Source organism: Arachis stenosperma, chromosome 2 (genome assembly GCF_014773155.1).
Source record: "Arachis stenosperma cultivar V10309 chromosome 2, arast.V10309.gnm1.PFL2, whole genome shotgun sequence".
Lineage (NCBI taxonomy): Eukaryota > Viridiplantae > Streptophyta > Magnoliopsida > Fabales > Fabaceae > Arachis > Arachis stenosperma.
The window spans coordinates 78,447,684-78,454,165 of record NC_080378.1 but is presented as its reverse complement, the minus strand read 5'-3'; the positions used below and the strand labels follow the sequence as shown (position 1 = coordinate 78,454,165).

At 37.7% G+C, this 6,482-nt stretch overlaps 1 non-coding gene across 1 annotated transcript; it reads right to left on the bottom strand.

The window, feature by feature from the left end:
• Positions 1-3,923: 3,923 nt before the first annotated feature.
• LOC130964235 (small nucleolar RNA R71) lies at positions 3,924-4,027 on the bottom strand. The gene has a single exon (XR_009080337.1). It is a non-coding gene; the product is annotated as a small nucleolar RNA R71 (small nucleolar RNA).
• Between the last annotated feature and the right edge of the window lie 2,455 nt (positions 4,028-6,482).

Sequence of the window (6,482 nt, the reverse complement as noted above, 5' to 3'; positions counted from 1 at the left end):
ATAAATTCAATCCAATCTCCACCCATTACACCTTCCAATATATGGCATTTTCGTTTAGGACACCTTTCTGGGCAAAGACTTAATCATTTACATAAACAATTCCCTTTGATCTCTATGCATCATTGATGAGCGAATAATTTATACGCTTTTTGACATTGTATTTAGGTAGTTTTTAGTAAGTTCAAGCTACTTTTAGGGATGTTTTCATTAGTTTTTATGTTAAATTCACATTTCTTGACTTTACTATGAGTTTGTGTGTTTTTCTGTGATTTCAGGTAATTTCTGGCTGAAATTGAGGGACTTGAGCAAAACTCTGAAAAAGGCTGACAAAAGGACTGCTGATGCTGTTGGAATCTGACCTCCCTGCACTCGAAATGGATTTTCTGGAGCCACAGAACTCCAAATGGCGCGCTCTCAACGGCGTTGGAAAGTAGACATCCAGAGTTTTCCAGCAATATATAATAGTCCATACTTTATTCGGGAATTGACGATGTAAAGTGGTGCTCAACGCCAAGTACATGCTGTTGTCTAGAGTTAAACGCCAGAAACACGTCATAACCCGGAGTTGAACGCCAGAAACACGCTATAACTCGGCGTTCAACTCCAAGAAAAGCCTCAGCTCGTGGATAGATCAAGCTCAGCCCAAGCATACACCAAGTGGGCCCCGGAAGTGGATTTATACATCAATTACTTACTCATGTAAACCCTAGTAGCTAGTCTAGTATAAATAGGATAATTTACTATTGTATTAGACATCTTTTGATCACTTTAGATCTAAGGAACATCTGGGGACACATAGTCCTTAGACCATGGGGGCTGGCCATTCGGCCATGCCTGAACCTTTCACTTATGTATTTTCAACGGTGGAGTTTCTACACACCATAGATTAAGGGTGTGGAGCTCTGCTGTACCTCAAGTTTCAATACAACTACCATTACTTTATATTCAATTCTCTTTTATTCTTATTCCAAGATATACGTTGCACTTCAACTTGATGAATGTGATGATCCGTGACACTCATCATCATTCTCACCTATGAACGCACGTGATTGACAACCACTTCCGTTCTACTCTAGGCTGGGCGCATATCTCTTAGATTCCCCAATAGAATCTTCGTGGTATAAGCTAGATAGATGGCGGCATTCATGGGAATCCGGAAAGTCTAACCTTGTCTGTGGTATTCCGAGTAGGATTCCGGTATTGAATGACTGTGACGAGCTTCAAACTCCTGAAGGCTGGGCGTTAGTGACAGGCGCAAAAGAATCAAGGGATTCTATTCCAACCTGATTGAGAACCGACAGATGATTAGCCGTGCTGTGACAGAGCATTTGGAACATTTTCACTGAGAGGATGGGATGTAGCCATCGACAAGGGTGATGCCTCCAGACGATTAGCCATGCAGTGACAGCGCATAGGACCATTTTCCCGAGAGGATGAAAAGTAGCCATTGACGACGGTGATGCCCTACATACAGCTTGCCATGGAAAGGAGTAAGAAGGATTGGATGAATGTAATAAGAAAGTAGAGATTCGAGAGGATTCTAGCATCTCCACACGCCTATCTGAAATTCCCACCATGGAATTATGTGAGTAACTATTTACTATTTTATTTTCTATTTATTATTAATTTTTGAAACCCATAACCATTTAATCTGCCTAACTGAGATTTACAAGGTGACCATAGCTTGCTTCATACCAACAATCTCTGTGGGATCGACCCTTACTCACGTAAGGTATTACTTGGATGACCCAGTACACTTGCTGGTTAAGTTGAACGGAGTTGTGTCCACACATAGTTGAAAAAGCAATGAATTTTACAAAATACAATAACAAAGGAATCACAATTTCGTCCACCAAGTTTTTGGCGCCGTTGCCGGGGATTGTTCGAGTGTGGACAACTAACGGTTCATCTTGTTGCTCAGATTAGGTAATTTTCTTTTCAAAAACTTTTTCAAAATTTTTCTTTTCTTTTTCGTTTTTCCAAAAATATTTTCGAAAAAAAATTAATAAAAATCCAAAAAAATTAATAAAATCATAAAAATAAAAAAATATTTTGTGTTTCTTGTTTGAGTCTTGAGTCAACTTTTAAGTTTGGTGTCAATTGCATGCTTTAAAATTTTTTTTCTTGCATTTTCAAAAACTCCATGCATTCATGGTGTTCTTCATGATCTTCAAGTTGTTCTTGGTAAGTCTTCTTGTTTGATCTTGATGTTTTCTTGTTTTGTGTTGTTTGTTGTTTTTCATGTGCATTTTTCGTTTGTTAGAGTCCATGCATTAAAGATTTCTAAGTTTGGTGTCTTGCATGTTTTCTTTGCATCAAAAATTTTTCAAAAATATGTTCTTGATGTTCATCATGATCTTCAAAGTGTTCTTGGTGTTCATCTTGACATTTATAGTGTTCTTGCATGCATTATGTGTTTTGATCCAAAATTTTCATGTTTTGGGTCATGTTTGTGTTTTTCTCTCTCATAATTAAAATATTCAAAAATAAAAAAAATATATTTTCCTTATTTTTCTCATAATTTTCGAAAATTTGAGTTGACTTAGTCAAAAATTTTCAAAATTAGTTGTTTCTTACAAGTCAAGTCAAATTTTCAATTTTAAAAATCTTATCTTTTCAAAATCTTTTTCAAAAATTATATCCTTTTCATTTTTTTCTATTTTTCAAAAATTTCAAAAATCTTTTTCAAAATATTTTCAAAATCTTTTTCTTATCTTTATATCATATTTTCGAAAATTCACTAACAATTAATGTGATTGATTCAAAAATTTGAAGTTTGTTACTTTCTTGTTAAGAAAGGTTCAATCTTTAAGTTCTAGAATCTTATCTTTTAGTTTCTTGTTAGTAATTAATTTTGATTTAAAAATTAAATCTTTTTCAAACATATCTTATCATATCTTTTATATCTTATCTTTTTCAAACTTTTATCTTTTTCAAAAATTTGATTTCAAATATCTTATCTAACTTCTTATCTTCTTATCTTTTCAAATTTTATTTTAATATCTTGTTCAACTAACTATTTGACTTTTTGTTTGTTTCTTATCTTTTTCAAAACCACCTAACTACTTTTCCCTCTCTAATTTTCAAAAATATCTCATCTCTTTTTCAAAAATTCTTTTTGTTTTAAATTTTAATTTTAATTATATCTTATCTTTAATTTTCGAAAATACTAACCCCTTTTTCAAAATTATTTTCGAAATTCTCCCTCTCTTTTCTTATTCTATTTAATTATTTATTTACTAACACTTTTCTTCACCTCTCTTCATCTAAATATCCGAACCCATTCTTTTTCACTCTTCTCCCCTTTCTTTTTCTACTAACATAAAGGAATCTCTATACTGTGACATAGAGGATTTCTATTCTTTTCTTGTTTTCTTCTCTTTCATATGAGCAGGAATAAGGAAAAAGGCACTCTTGTTGAAATTGATCCCGAACCTGAAAGGACTCTGAAGAGGAAACTAAGAGAAGCTAAATTACAACAATCTAAAGGTAACCTTTCAGAAATATTAGAACAAGAGAAGGAGATGGCAGCCGAACCCAACAACAATAATGCAAGGAGAATGCTTGGTGACTTCACAAAACCAACGTCCAAATTTGATGGAAGAAGCATCTCCATTCCTGCCATTGGAGCAAATAATTTTGAGCTAAAACCTCAGCTAGTTGTTTTAATGCAACAAAACTGCAAGTTTTATGGACTTCCATCTGAAGATCCTTATCAATTTTTAACTGAGTTCTTGCAGATCTGTGAGACTGTAAAGACGAATGGAGTTGATCCTGAAGTCTACAGACTCATGCTTTTCCCTTTTGCTGTAAGAGACAGAGCTAGAATATGGTTGGATTCACAACCTAAGGATAGCCTGAACTCCTGGGATAAGCTGGTCACAGCCTTCTTGGACAAATTCTTTCCTCCTCAAAAGCTGAGCAAGCTTAGAGTGGATGTTCAGACCTTCAAACAAAAAGATGGTGAATCCCTCTATGAAGCTTGGGAAAGATACAAGCAGTTGACCAAAAGGTGTCCATCTTACATGTTTTCAGAATGGACCATATTAGATATATTCTATTATGGTCTATCTGAATTTTCGAAAATGTCATTGGATCATTCTGCAGGTGGATCAATTCACCTAAAGAAAACGCCTGCAGAAGTTCAAGAACTAATTGACATGGTTGCAAATAACCAGTTCATGTACACTTCTGAGAGGAATTCTGTGAATAATAGGACGCCTCAGAGGAAGGGAGTTCTTGAGATTGATGCTCTGAATGTCATATTGGCTCAGAACAAAGTGTTGACTCAGCAAGTCAACATGATCTCTCAAAGTCTGAATGGATGGCAAAATGCATCCAACAGTACTAAAGAGGTAGCTTCTGAAGAAGCTTATGATCCTGAGAACCCTGCAATGGCAGAGGTCAATTACATGGGTGAACCTTATGGAAACACCTATAATTCATCATGGAGAAATCATCCAAATTTCTCATGGAAGGATCAACAAAAGCCTCAACAAGGCTTTAACAATGGTGAACGCAATAGGCTGAGCAATAGCAAGCCTTTCCCATCATCTTCTCAGCAACAGATAGAGAATTCTGAACAAAACACTTCTAATTTAGCCAATCTAGTCTCTGATCTGTCAAAGGCCACTTTCAGTTTCATGAGTAAAACAAGATCCTCCATCAGAAATCTGGAGGCACAAGTGGGCCAGCTGAGTAAGAAAGTCATTGAAACTCCTCCCAGTATTCTCCCAAGCAATACAGAAGAGAATCCAAAAGGAGAGTGCAAGGCCATTGATATAATCAATATGGCCGAATGCACAAGGGAGGAGGAGGACGAAAATCCTAGCGAGGAAGACCTCCTGGGACGTCCCTCAAGCAAGAAGGAGTTTCCTATTAAGGATCCAAAGGAATCTGAGGCTCATATAGAGACCATAGAGATTCCATTAAATCTTCTTCTGCCATTCATGAGCTCTGAAGACTATTCTTCCTCTGAAGAGGATGAAGATGTGACTGGAGAGCAAGTTGCTCAATATTTAGGAGCTATCATGAAGCTGAATGCCAAGTTGTTTGGTAATGAGACTGGGGAAAGTGAACCTCCCTTGCTCATTGGTGAACTAGACACCTGGATTCAGAAAATTTTACCTCAAAAGAGACAAGATCCTGGCAAGTTCTTAATACCTTGTACCATAGGCACCATGACCTTTGAAAAAGCTCTATGTGATCTAGGGTCAGGGATAAATCTTATGCCACTCTCTGTAATGGAGAAGCTGGGGATCATTGAGGTACAACCTGCCTTGTTCTCATTACAGTTGGCAGACAAATCATTGAGACAAGCTTATGGAATAGTAGAGGACGTGTTAGTAAAGGTTGAAGGCCTTTACATCCCTGCTGATTTCATAATCTTAGACACAAGGAAGGAAGAGGATGAGTGTATCATCCTTGGAAGACCTTTCCTAGCCACAGCAGGAGCTGTGATAGATGTCAACAGAGGTGAATTAGTCCTTCAATTGAATGGGGACTACCTTGTGTTTAAGGCACATGGTCATCCCTCTGTGACAAAAGAGAGTAAGCATGAAGAGCTTCTCTCAGTTCAGAGTCAAGAAGAGCCCCCACAGTCAAACTTTAAATTTGGTGTTGGGAGGCCACAACCAAACACTAAGTTTGGTGTTAAGACCCCATATCCAAACTCTAAGTTTGGTGTTGGGACTATACAACATTGACCTGATCACCTTGTGGCTCCATGAGAGCCCACTGTCAAGTTATTGACATTAAAGAAGCGCTTGTTGGGAGGCAATGGTAGCGCGAAATTGTGATCAATACTTTTCACAACTCAAATAATCCCCGGTAATGAATCCAAAACCTTGGTGTTCAATACCATGGCATAAACACAACTTCGCACAACTAACCAGCAAGTGCACTGGGTCGTCCAAGTAATAAACCTTACGCGAGTAAGGGTCGATCCCACGGAGATTGTTGGTATGAAGCAAGCTATGGTCACCTTGTAAATCTTAGTCAGGCAGACTCAAATGGGTATAGTGATAAACGAATAAAACATAAAGATAAAGATAGAGATACTTATGTAATTCATTGGTAGGAACTTCAGATAAGCGTATGAAGATGCCTTCCCTTCCGTCTCTCTGCTTTCCTACTGTCTTCATCCAATCCTTCTTACTCCTTTCCATGGCAAGCTTATGCAAGGGTTTCACCGTTGTCAGTGGCTACCTCCCATCCTCTCAGTGGAAATGTTCAACGAACCCTGTCACGGCACGGCTATCCATCTGTCAGTTCTCGATCAGGCCGGAATAGAATCCAGTGATTCTTTTGCGTCTGTCACTAACGCCCCGCCCTCAGGAGTTTGAAGCACGTCACAGTCATTCAATCATTGAATCCTACTCAGAATACCACAGACAAGGTTAGACCTTTCGGATTCTCTTGAATGCCACCATCAGTTCTTGCCTATACCACGAAGACTCTGATCTCACGGAATGGCTGGCTCG